The 13,435-nt window shown below is 41.4% G+C and overlaps 1 protein-coding gene across 9 annotated transcripts in view; it reads left to right on the forward strand.

Annotated features, from left to right (window-relative positions):
• The first annotated feature begins 284 nt into the window (after positions 1 to 284).
• CNOT4 (CCR4-NOT transcription complex subunit 4) overlaps positions 285 to 13,435 on the forward strand; it is an 83,453-nt gene continuing 70,302 nt past the window's right edge. For 8 of the 9 annotated variants that reach the window (XM_075749767.1, XM_075749724.1, XM_075749760.1 and 5 more), the window contains exon 1: positions 310 to 690. The gene's annotated coding sequence lies outside the window, so the exon portion shown is untranslated. Of the gene's footprint in view, positions 691 to 13,435 lie in introns of all 9 variants that reach the window. The other variant, XM_075749784.1, reaches the window with a different exon arrangement.

Here is a 13,435-nt window from a genome sequence, read left to right on the forward strand (position 1 = left end):
AATGGCCAGCAACAAGTGGCTGAAATTGCAGCAGGTTTACGGCCAGGGAGTCCCCAGAGCGGGGCGCCGGGCGGTGGGGCAACCCTGCCTAGGGAGGAGGGTTGGGGTGCCCGGCCTCATCCGGGCGGTAGCGGCGGCGGAAAGGGACCGGCCCTCCCGGCTCGGGACTGCCCAGCTGCCGCCTCCTCCCGCGCTGCCCGGACCGGCGCCGCGCCTACAAGTCCCGTCATGCCCAGCGCCGTCGCGTCCGTCGCCGTCACGCCCCGTCCCCCCCCGCCGTTGCTCCCCTCCCATCGGCGACGCAAGCGCAGTAGAAGGCGGCGTCCAGGGCAAGTCTCCTTAATATAAGATGGTGGCCGGGCTGGCAGCGGAGCGCCCCGAGCTCGGAGATTACCCGTCTCTCGCGTAAAGGTCGTCGGAGCAGCCGCCCAAACGCCCGGCCGGCCTCCGCCGCAGGTCCCGCCCCAGGAGCGTCGCTGCGGTTTTCTCCCCCCCCCCCGCTTCTTCTCTCTTTCCTCGCCGCCTCTCTCCTTCCCTCCCCACCCTTCTCCTCCTTCTCCCCTCGCCTCCTTCCCCGCACGCTCACCCACCCACCCGCCCGCCCCCGCCGGCTCGGCCGCCGCCGCGCCGGGCAACGTGAGGGAGAGCCGCGTACACGCACGGCGGACCGGGCAGGGAGGAGGAAGGCGGGTGAGTGCGAGCTGAAGGCCGGGCCGGGGAAGGAAGGAGGGAGGGAAGGAGAGGCGAGGAGAAGAGAAGGAGGGGGGGTGGGGGGAGCCGGGCCGCTCTGACTACGAGAGCGCGGAGGCTTCGCTGGGACGGTGCAGGCCTCAGCCCACCTCCCGGTGCCAGCCCCGGCGGCGGGGGGGACGCGCCGGGCCGCTGCTGTGTGCGGAGGGCACCGGGCCGTGTGGGGAGGGCGAGCGGGCGGCTCCTCCCCGGGGGACGCCGAGGAAGGGGGCTCCCTCCGTGCCGCTTCCCGGGGGAGGCTTTATTTATTTCCTCCTTGCCGCCCCGGCGCGGCGCGAGGGAGCCGTTGGGCCGGGCCGGGCCGCCGGCCGGGGGCGCGGGGGGGACGGTGCCCCCGGAGCCGCTTGCCCCTGCCGGGGGAGGCCGGCGCGGCCGGGCGCGGGGATCGCGGCGTGATTCACTTAGAATTTGCGTGGAAATTTCCTCTCCCCCCTTCTTCCTCCTCCCTGGAGCCAGGCTCCATTTGTTCTTGTGATCTGCACTTTTTTTTTTTTCCTGAGGGAGAGAGGCAAACAGATGGTAAATGGCAGCCTCTTATTTTTGGTGTTATTTTGGACGGTCCGTGTAATGTCCTGAGATTTGTCTGTCAGTAAAGTAACCAGTACGTAACTTTCCGTCTCCTACTTGCAAGATACTAGACGCTCTTTCCATTTTGTGCGTTAGCAGAAGCAAATGATAAGGCTGCGTACGGGCTCTCATCCTACTTCCAGCGACGGTCGTACAGCTCTACCTGCCAGTCTGAAAGTGAGCTGCTGGTGCCTTCGTCTGTACAGTAAAAGGGGAGGGAAAATACGCTAGATAATTATCTTCAAATGCTTCGTTACTGTACCTGAAAGGATTTAATTGTCCATGGCTTATATATTTGTGTCAGTATGGTAATATCAAGTATGTAGTTCATAGGAGAAGCAATTCTCTCTAGAGCATATGTTAACGTAAGCAAAACCCGTCAGCTAGTTAAAGCTGTGGAAACTGTAGGCCTGCAGATGTTAGCTTATTCCTCCCCAAAAGTTTTAGAAGTTAATGTTGGCCAATCACATGTTTACTGAACCTGTACATATTTCTAACTCTCTGTGTTTTAACTGTCTGTATTTTGTTTTAGTTATAAAATGTCTTGACTTGAACATCGCTGTACTTTGACTTCATATTCTTGTAAACCTAATGACTGGAACTAATAGAAGAGAAACTCATACCAAAAGATGAATATGTAGAAGAATGAAATTCCTTCTAGCTCCTTTCTCTCCCTGCTTTAAAAAAAAAAAAAAGAAAGAGAAAAAATAAAATAGTCTTATGAAGAGCAGAGAATAAAATAACTGTTTGGTTTGAGAGGGTGAATTAGCTTCAGATGGCCTACAAGTACTCAAATGTGCTTCTAGTTTCTTAGTGTCTCTGATAATGTAGTGAACTTGCACATGGTTTAGGATTCAGATATGTTGTACCTTAGGCTTTTGGGATTCTGTGATAGTTTCCATTTCATAAACAAGACTACCACATGCAAGCATTTAGAAATGCTTGGCAGTTGAACTTGGCTGAATTGCAAACAAAGTTCATTCTAGGGGAAAGGATTGTTTTGGAAAGGGGGAATACAATGATAAAATGATCTCTGCTTTTAAGTTGTGTGTTTCTCCAGGTGCCTCTTGAGTAGCTTTTAAAATGATGAATCTTGGAAGATCCTAACAGCTTTTCTTTTTACAGAGAAAAGGTGGTGAGTGTCTATCAGGAATAGTGCTTCCTTAATTTCTTGGTACCTTTTATTCAGGAAGCTTAAGAACAGCTATGCAGTGCCCACTAAATAAAAGGTTTGGGTTAAAGAAGGTGGGAAGAGAATATACACAAGTATATGCCTTTTTTGTTTAATTAAAAATATTAATTATAAACAGATACATGTTGTCCTTCATGGCTGCTGTTCAGGAAAGATAGGATAGGATACGCTTTGTGAGTGAAGTGTTTAGAAATTACTCTGGCCAAGATCTTAAGTCTGGGCCCTGAAGGCTTAACTCTGGCAACTATTTATCAATGTTTTGCCTGCCTCTTTGAAATAAATGAGATTATTTCAAATAGACAGTGTTTTGTAAGCACAGGTAACTGTTAAGTTGCTAATCGTAGATTGCATCTTAGGCCTTGGACAACTAAATTCGTTCTTCTGGTAAGATGATGCTGATCTGTAGGCTTTACCACATGTTGGAAGGAAATTACTTGCTCAGCAAGACTGCTAGGATCAAGGGTTCTTAAACTTTCACATGTTGAATGATATCTTAGGTTGTACAAGTCACCTTTTGTCCTACTTGCAGTTGTGTAGTATTGCTGAGATAATGAGTAAGCGCATATGTGAAAGACTGCATAACTTACCTTGCTTTAATGTCCTGAATGTTTCAGCTCTTTAAAGGTGTTGATGCTGTCTTTACTTTCCAGTGTGTATCTTTCTACCTGCTTTGTCCCATTTTTATTGGATGGAAACAGTGTGAGGAGTCAGAGCTCTTGGAATAAATAGAGCCCACATCTTTCTGGGCCCTTCTCTTCTGGTTCTTGGAGAATAGTCCAGGAATTTATTCCTTTCAGGAGATTGGTTAACATTTGTTAACATTATAACAACTGTAAACACTTATCAGACTTGGAAAATGAAGTATAGCAGCAAATGGTTTCGCATGGCTTGAGATGCTGCTCAGACCTTCTGGTTTTTCCTTTAAGCAAATTGGAAGGGCAATATGAGTATCTAGCAGGAAATATGAATATAACCTCTGTAAGTAAAAGCATGTATGCATTTTTGTATGAAACTGTTTGGATCAGTTAGGTGCATGTTTTCATCAAACTGAGTTTTGTTATGTTGTACGAGAAACTTTGAAATGCTTGTTTTTGTCAGATGGCACTTTTCTTGTGCGAGCTTGAAAAGGGAATCCTCATTGTTTTCTTCTTTCAAAATTGTATCAAAGATTCTACTAATTTAGTGAATATTCAAAATACATGTTCTTGACTTCTAGCTAGCTGTTGTTACACTAACTACACCAGCTTAAAGGAAAGAATTAGTGTTTAAACTAGTGATTTCCACATAGTACTAAGATCAAGTGGGTGTGTGGTGTGTGTCTTTGTTTTGGTGTATTTTTTCTTTCTTTCCCCTTGGCTGTTCTAGGAACATGACAACTCCAAGGTATTTCTTGTAGGAGTCTATCATTTAAATGGAGCTTACATGTGTTTTCTAAACATGTATGTGCAAAAAAATGCATTTATAAACTATCTTAGGCACCTGCTTTAACAATTTGAGGAAGCCTGCATCCAAAACCATCAGGATTGTACGGGCCAAGAAAATGAAATTCCTTCTCATCCTTTTCTGTGTACCCCAAAAGCTATGTACTGTATTTTTACTCTGGAGCAGAATATGTTAGTGTTAGTTTCATAATGATTAATCTTAATTATTAAGTTTCTTAATGATTAAAAATACATAATTTATGTATTTTTACTAGTTATTTAATCTCTTGCTGGTTTTCAAACTGGGGAAGGGTGGGTTGGGGTCAGCATAAGGGGGATTTTTTATCTTTTAGTCACCAAGTTAAAAATAAAGGTGGATGTAGAGATCAAGCAAACATGCTACTGAACTTGGTGGAAAGGGAGCTTAGCTCTTGGCTGAGGCTTGTGCCCTGAGCAATGCTGTCTGCTTTTGATCAGGTTCTGTTTTCTTGCAAGGGAAGAAGGAAAAATTTCAGCCGTGAGTGGCTTTCTAACATACTGTGATCCCAGCATCAGTTTCTTCTATCGTGCTGCTACCTCAAGAAGAATAGATGCCTAATCTGAAGTGGGTTCCAATTGACTGCAATATCTGATGTAAAGTAACTGTACTTCTCTGTGTCTTGGTTGTGAGACAGGGGGTCACCTATTGTAGTATAAATCTTGGACTGTCCCCTTCTGGGCTTTGAATGTTTTACTTGTCAGAGCTTAGCAGTCCTTGATTGCTGGAAGGTAACATATACAATATCTTCTATTTGATTGCAAATACTAATTATTAGTGCTAGGAATTTGGGGTGGTGAAGGATTTCATTATTTTTTTATTTTTCCAGAGAGATGAAGTTCTTGACTTTGAACTTCTCCTAATGAATTCTTCAAATTCTGAATAGAATCACAGGAGCTTTGTAGGAATGACCAAAACATGTGACCGGAGTACTATGGTTTTCAAGTAGTGCTTCATCCCTGGTTTTACTTTGGCAGATTTTTAGGCCTTGTTTGTGGTAGACTGCAACCTAATCTTATGTTTTAGACTGAGCTCTAATCTCTTCCTTAACAGAAGAGGCATTTACTTTTGCCTTTGTGAGTGTTCCTAAATGATTCCTTCCATGTAAGATTTGATACAGAAAAGTAGTAACTAAAAGGGTAGCAATCTCACTCATTGTAGGACAAAATAGACTACATAGGAAGGCTCGCTACCAGTTTGCCAGCTTAATGCAGTGGAAAAGGGAGAAGCTGGGCAACTTGTTTCAGGAACACTGAATTCAACAGAAGAGATTTATTTGAAAGCGAGCTATATATGTTGTGGTTTGGTTTACAGTTTCTATCACCAGTGCAGATTTAATGTGACTCCTGTTTGAGTGGTGTATATTAATTTTAAATTGCAAGATCCATGGGCTAAGACATGTAGAGTGTGAAATACTGTACTTGCAGATGGAGTAATTTTATTACTTCTAAACCCATCTCCTATTACATATTATAATAGCTTACCATCTTAAAAAAGAAAACAAAACCAGGATTTGAGTGCAGGAATGGGAAGAAGTAATTCAATTATTTATATGTGCTTTGGAGCTGTCTACCTGAGGGAGTTTGTGATAGAAGTTTTGATGAAGGTAATGTCCCAGATAGGTAAGCATGTGGTGGCTGTTGTTCAGAGCTTCTGTCTTGCAATACAGCCTAGAAATTTAGAAAAATGGGATGCAGAAAGAAGTACATAGCAGTGATCACTAGATGTGTGGAGAAAGTATTCAGCTACTTCTTTTTTTTCTTTCTCTACCTTCTCTCCAAATATAATGAAGATCAGTATATGTAGCTATAGCTGTGCCTGTCAGTTAAAGACCTAAAGCTTCTCTATGATCTGTGGAAGTTACCTTGGGCTGTTGGACGTTGCAAAAATAGAAACTATTCCCTCTCTTTGAATAGCTACTGCTTCATTACATGTGACTTCTTCCTTTTTTTATTGAATGAAATCTAGAATTAGTCTTCAGTATCTCATTCATAAAAAGTGTCCTCGGAGAGCTCCTAAACTAGCATAAAATGAAAGGCCAAAACTTGCTAGGTCAAAATTAGTGTTTATAGGTCAACTTGCCTGGTAGTTAATTTGAATGTATTTCCCCCAATCAGTTTGTACTGTAGGGGCCCCTAAACTGCTGGAGTTATGTTAAAAGCACTGTCTGAATGAGAGAGGCCCAGTAACAATCCAGTTTGTCCAGTAGCTTAATCTTACTGCCATTTATCGTATAACTGCCACTCTTCTGAAGGAGCCTGCTTGCATGTGCTTCTCTTGGTTGTTTAGCAAGTTGAATCCCTTTTCCTAAGAAGGTAAGCTTTCCTTTTACAAAACTCGTTCCTAGGTTAAGGGTCAAGGAAGTTATAACTGAGGAATCATGTTTGAGAAATTATAGCTTCTTCCTGTCTTTGAAAGCTTCTTTGCTAATCCTTTCATTTAGTAAAGCATATATTTAACATATTAATGTTGTGGTTTTGCAGTTAGTGGCAAACTGGTTCTAGAACATCAGGTGGTAAGTGTGAAACTAGAGGATGATCACTGGTTTTCTTTTACATAACTGTTAGTGTACATTGAAAATATGGAAGAACAGCTGGGGAGTTTAAGGAAATATCAGCTCTTATACTCATCAAGCTGTCTTCTGCACATGGGTGGTGTCGTCATCTGGCTGGATTACAGTTTGATTTTTGTCTCAAATAGTAGTTATAATTGTAAGCATGCTTTAAGTTAGGTCCATTCTCATGTTTTCATCAATGTAGTGGCTTCCTGTTCTAATTGAGCCCTTCTAGAGCCATTAATTTCTTAATTCTTTTGCTCATGGTCTCATTCCAATTTAACCTTGAGCTTGTGATTCCCTGGGGGTGGGGCAGTGTCATACCTTGTATGAGAACTATTGCTTTGGTTACTACTATATAAATACATAGCACAGTGAAACTTGGTAAGAACCAGCTGTGTTGTGTGACCATATGAGTCTGTCAGTGTTAAGAAAACACCATACCTCAGGCAGAAACTGCTTAGAATTGGTTCTGTAGGCAACAGTATCTTTTTCTGGGAAACCAGCTAACTGCTTTCAAGTTTGGTGGCCAAAAAGAGACCACCATACAACCATCTTCGTAAGGAAGCCTGCAGTGGCATGGCTTTTATTTTTTGAACTTAGTTGTATAGAGTATAATTAAAGTGACGAATCAGAAAACAGGCACTTAAAAGTAAAATGCCAATTCTGTCTCTACTGATAATTAATACCAGTTACCATAAGTCTTTTTAAATTCTTTGCACACATATATAAATGTATATTGAACTATGGAGTAGAAGTGAAGCAAAACTTGTTTTCGAACAAGTGTGATTTGGTAGGACAAGGTGAGAGGCAGGTTTCTTTGGTTTTTGCAGTACTGTAGTCATCCATGCTTAATAAATGAGCCACTTACTGGTTGAGAGAAGCAACTAGCTGCTGTTTCCGCTGTATTTAGTGTGTGCCAACCCTGAAAGCATGGTGAAGGTAACTTCCATAGAGGTGTGGTGCAGCATCTTTTGACAGTACCATTTTTTTCTGAGACTTAAGTGGCCTCAGGAAAGACCCTAGTATATGGGAGTACAAGAAAGGAGATGGACTCAGTGTCACTCTGGTGTGGTGTTTTATTTTTGTTTTTTTACTAAATATAAAGCCAGATATTGGAGAGTGTCCTCTCAAACAGAGCTGACATCATCTTAAATGTTTCTGAGGCCTCCTTAGTACTGTCTTAATTTTATTTTTTTTCTTCTGTTTTTTAAAGAAACTTAAATCTAATAGCTATTCATTCTCTTACGGCAGTTATTTGAATTTCATATGGGTTCTGGTTAGTTTGCATCTCACAAGCTTCTTAAGCTTCTCTGAAGGAACTGCATTCAGCTGCTCTTGATCAGTAAAAACTCGGAATTGTCTTTGTTGGTATTAAAAAGTCACAGCATTTAAAGGATATGCTGGGCAAGTGCATTTGCAGTCAGCTTGAACTTCTGTGCTTTTTATAACATATATTTGTAATAATCTGACATTATTTGTTTGGGATGTAATTCAGTGCTTTGCATGTATCGGATGACTCCTTAACTTTGCCTGCCTGACTTAATGCAGCTCCATGTAGTTGAGGTAGCGGTAGAAGGAATTTATCTAAAACCAGTACTACACATTCTACTTAAGTTTATGGAAGCTGATGCTCTGCTTTTGAGTTTTTTACTAGATCGCTTCTTTTTAGAATACTAAATTAGTTTTCCCTTTCTGCCCAGCCTTTTTAGAAAATGACCTGGAAAAACTATTTTCCCAGGATACTTATTAATGTGTTTCCTTTCCTTTTTTCTTTTTTCTTTTTTTTTCTTTTAAGTCAATTGCTTTGCATGTGACTGTCTCTAGAATTTGTTTACTACAGCATATAGGTTATCTTCAAGCAGTTATATGTTTTGCTCCCCATTGAGATAAAGGTACTCCCCTGAATGCAGGTCCTGATCTTTCTCAGCTTTGTCGTTTAGTAACAAATATGTATTTTCCTGAAAAGTATAAAGTTGTAGCTTGTGTACCAGATATGTGGGAATTGAGATCCATGATGTGAGTACATATTGCACAAAACAACTACCTTTCTGGATTTCTAGCAGGTGTGTGGAGTGAGTGATACAAAGATTCTTCCATACTCTCGAGTTCTCATGTGTTTCTAGGTTAAACTTTCGAAGTCTAGTTTGCATTTTGAAATAAAACTCAGTTTTTTGTAAATACGAAACTGATGTCTATAATAATGCTGCAACTTAGTTTTACCAGTTTTAGAGTGTGAAAGTGATTATAACTTGTTGTTAATTTGTGAATCCTTAAAACTTTCTAGTTCTTATCTCATTGGAGGACGTAACCTTCAGTTGAAGGCAGTGATGCAAGAGTCTTATCTGGAGTCTTTAAACTCCTGTTTAGGTATAATAAATATCAACATTTAAATAATTTAAGATCATCACTAATTTCTGCCTCAAAGGAATGGAGTTTAGTTCCTTATAATGTAACTTTTACCCTTGGGACAGTTTTGTAGTTTCCACCTTTATCTTCATTTGCATAGATTTTAGAATTTCTTACCTCCATTTCTATGTGATAAAAGTGAACAGTAGTCAGTAATTTTCAAGAGTTGTTGCCTAAAATACTTAGGCTTGTAGATCTGAGCTCTGCTTTGTACTCATTTTTGTTATGATGGCAATCTTGTTGGCTAAAGGATACTGATTTAAGTGTAATCTTTCACCTTCTGAGAGGTATATTTTATAGAAAACTACAATGTATGCTGGAGTAGTAGAAAGGCTAGGAATGGAGTGGTTGCTTCTGAAGTGAATTTCACCCTGCAATTCCTAATATTTCTCCTTGTCCCAGCAGTGTCTTCAGGGTATGTAAGATTCTGAAGTACAATCCAGAAAAAGAAAGTGAGTGTGGAGCAGAGATTTAGGCTTTTTTTGTTCTGTTTTCCAGCTCTACATTTGTGGGTTGGTGGGTTTTATGGTTGGTTTTTTATTCTTTTTTTCCCAAAAAGTGAAATTCTAAGTATTCTCCTCAGAAGCTAATAATAATCCCAAAGTGTGACTGAGTGTGACTGTGACATGGTAGATATTTGTACTGTTTTCTGTCAACTCTGTGGAGCTACAAAGATGATTAGGGGACTGGAGCATCTCTCTTATGAGGAAAGGCTGAGAAAGCTGGGTCTGTTTAGTCTGGAGAAGAGAGAACTGAGAGAGGATCTTATCAATGCTTATAAATATTTAAAGGGTGGATGTCTAGAGGATGGGGCCAGACTCTTCTCAATGGTGCCCAGTGACAGGACAAGGGGCAATGGACACAAACTGGAAAACAGGAAGTTCCATCTGAACATAAGAAAAAACTTTACTCTGAGGGTGACAGAGCACTGGAACAGGCTGCCCAGAGAGGTTGTGGAGTCTCCTTCTCTGCAGATATTCAAAACCCACCTGGACGTGATCCTCTGCAACCTGCTCTGGGTGATCCTGCTTTAGCAAGGGGGTTGGACTAGTTGATTTCCAGAGGTCCATTCCAACCCCTACTGCTTTGTGAATCTGTAAACTCGAATGTCAGTGGATCTTTTTGAAGCAACATCCTGCTCTTGTCCGTCCCAAGCAGATGATGTCCTAAGCACAGTATTCTTATTTTCCATACTTAAACTGAGTCAATGTTTTTCTTCAGCCAATAGAACTGATAGATCATTGGCTTTATTTGATACTGCATTTTCATTAGATGTACTTTGTGTTTTATCCAACTGTTTTCCAAATTGCTAAGAGATACTTTATTGTCTTGAATTATGTGTTGTAGAATTCTAGATTTTAGAGAAGCTTTGCCATTTTCAGCATAAACCAAGAAATAATCCAGAGGCTTAATTTCCACCTACTTCCTGATAGTGCCACAAATTTGGACACAGGATGTGTGCTATATTTGCAATCAACTTTACCTTCCAGGTATACATCAAGCAAGCTGAAATGCTTCAGATTTTTTTTTTTTTCCATCAGGCTTTGCAGTTACTAGCCACAGGCACTAATGCTTTAATTGCTTGTGCATTCTGGAAGAATTCTGAGTGTAAGTACTTCAGTGTGGATGTTATGTCCCTTTAAAGTAGAAATGGGCTTGTCTATATTAAACGTCTATTGTAACTTTACAGTTCTGCTGTACCGCATGGATTTACATGCTAAGACTGTTATATTGTGCAACAACAGTCTTTTATGTTAGAGAATTTTTTTAATAAAACTTAAATTTTTGCACCTAATATTGCAAATGTAGGCTTGGTTGTGTGGTTCAAGCACATTCTGTAATTTCGTTATTGTCTATAGATCTATTCCAGTGGGTAAATATTACTATTTAAATGTTTGTAGTATCAAGACCTTAATTTCTAGCATTTTTTTCTGCCTTGAGCACTGCCTAAATGCTATTAAGTTCTCATGCATTGCTGGGTTGCCTTAGGTTTAAAATGGAAGTATAGACAGGTTCATAGAATCATAGAATGGTTTGGGTTGGAAGGGACCATAAAGATCAGCTAGTTCCAACCCCCCCTGCCATGGGCAGAGACACCCTCCACTAGACCAGGTTGCCCAAAGCCCCATCCAGCCTGGCCTTGAACACTTCCAGGGAGGGGGTATCCACAACTTCTCTGAGCAACCTGTTCCAGTGCCTCACCACCCTCATAGAGAAGTTGTTTTTTTTCCCCAACATCTAATTTATATCTGCCCTCCTTCAGCTTAAAGCTATTATCCCTTGTCCTGTCATTACATAAAGAGGCCCTCCCCATCTTTTCTGTAGGCCCCCTTTAGGTGCTGGAAGACTGCTATAAGGTCTTCCTGGAGCCTTTGCTTCTGCAGGCTGAACAACCCCAACTCTCTCAGCCTGTCCTCATAGGAAAGGTGCTCCAGCCCTTTGATCGTGTTCATGACCCTCCTCTGGATCCACTCAGGCAGTTCCATATCTTTCTTATGCTGGCAGCCTCAGTTAGTTATTCAACTAATATTCTGTCTCCAAATTGTTAAGTGTTCGTTCATCTGCGGCTTAAACTGACTTGGCTGCTCCTCAGTGGTGAGAGGCAAGTGTTGTCACTTCTGCAAAAGTCAAGTTTACTTTCTTTCGCTGCCTTGTGGCTGTAAAGGTATTAAGAGTGTGAATGACTGATAGTGAATCTGGGTGCAGTGACTGTGCTGTTTCCCAAATTTTAGGATGAGGTTGAAGAGACTGACCAAATCTTCTTCCTCCTATGCGATTCTTGGTAGCTTCTCAAGGATTGTGAAAAGTTCTCTTAAGCAGGCACAAGGATTTAATTCATTTTTAGGGATTTTTTAAATTTTTCTTACAAAGAGGCTGAATGAGGAGTAGACATCTGATATATTTGCTCCCCTTCAGCTAGGAATGAAAGAAACTATGTGGATTTTCCAGAGAGATATGACGGTCTGTGGAGAAGATTCCTTTTGCTCTGTTAAGGAAGCAGCACTACTTCTTCCAGGAACTGTAGCCCCACCTCCCATGGCACCTACCTTTTGAGAAAAAAGCTCTGGCACGCATCTCAATGACTGCTAGGAGGTCTGAAGTAAATCTTTGGATACATCTCTTCTCCTTTACTTCTTCCCCTCCTGTCTCTGGGATTCATTGACTGACTAGTCATGACATGGATTTTCCAGTAGTTAACAATTCCTGATGTTACTTGCTTCACCAAAGAGTGAGTGTCTGTGTCTGAAAAGCTGATGCTATTCTGAAATAGCTTGCCATTAGCCTGATAAATAACTTTGTAGGACTGGATGGAGGATTGGGAAAACCGATATAGGAACTTTTGTTTGTAATTGTCGGTAGAGCACTATACCTTACCAGAAATTTATTTCAGATGCTGGAGTGCTTGTGGCTTCTTTGTTAATGTTTTTCACTTTTTTATAACAACTTCATGGTTTAGACAGCAGCCCTAGTAATATACTCTTATTCTCCTTCCTGATATATTTCTGATCTATGTACTTTGAGGTTTCCCCTCACCCTCCTTCAATTCTGGCCATCTTTACTACTTCCTATCTATCCAAGAGTGTGTGTATATGTATGTGTATATATAAGCCTGTAAAACTTCTGTTCTGTAGAGCAGAACTGTCATTCAACTGTGGGTTTTTAGAAGTTCTTCCATAACTCTTAATTCTAGTTTAGAAACAGCGACAGGATGAATAGGAGACGCTCTCTTTAGCATTGAGGTATGTCCTGGAGAGGGATTATAGTGAGCCTGGAAAGGCAGCACACAACTCTTTTCAACTTGTACTAGAACAGGTTTTAGTATGAGGTCTTAGCTCCTGCAGCTGTATCTGGGGAAGTGCAGGGATGAAGATAAAAAAGCCACTCTGAATCCAAACTTTATACTGTAATGGAAGACTTTACGTCTGGCAGATGCATGTGAGCAGTAAGAGTTTGCTAAAATTCTGTTGGTTGTTAGGGAAATGGGTCTTCAGCCTGCGGAAGAGGCAGCTTTGGGAACTAGGGGGAACTAGTAGTAACCTTCTGGTACCTATAGGCAAGCTATTGAGAATACAGAGCCAGGCTCTTTATAGCACTGTGTGGAATGCAGGCAAGAGACAGCAGGCATGCATTAAAATAACTGCATTTAACAACAACATGTTTCACTGTGGAGTGGGACTACCATTGGGGCAGGTGAAAGAAGTTCTGCAGTGTCCATCCTTGAGTGTTTTGATGCTCAACTGGATAAAGTCCTGAGTAATCTCGACTGATATTGCTGACTTTGCTATGAGCAGGAGGTTGACTACAGAATCCTAGAGATCCTTTCCAACACTAATTATTCTATGATTTTGTAGTAAAAAATGTAAAAATCCTCAACTTTCTGTTCTTGAAGTTGTCCATGTTAGAGCTTGAAACTAAGTATCTGTAATGGGCCTATATTAGAAGCCTTAATATAGATAGTGTGGCTTCAGCAGAAATGCAAGAAGGTTTTTAAAGTTAAAGGTAGT

Source organism: Balearica regulorum, chromosome 1 (genome assembly GCF_011004875.1).
Source record: "Balearica regulorum gibbericeps isolate bBalReg1 chromosome 1, bBalReg1.pri, whole genome shotgun sequence".
Lineage (NCBI taxonomy): Eukaryota > Metazoa > Chordata > Aves > Gruiformes > Gruidae > Balearica > Balearica regulorum.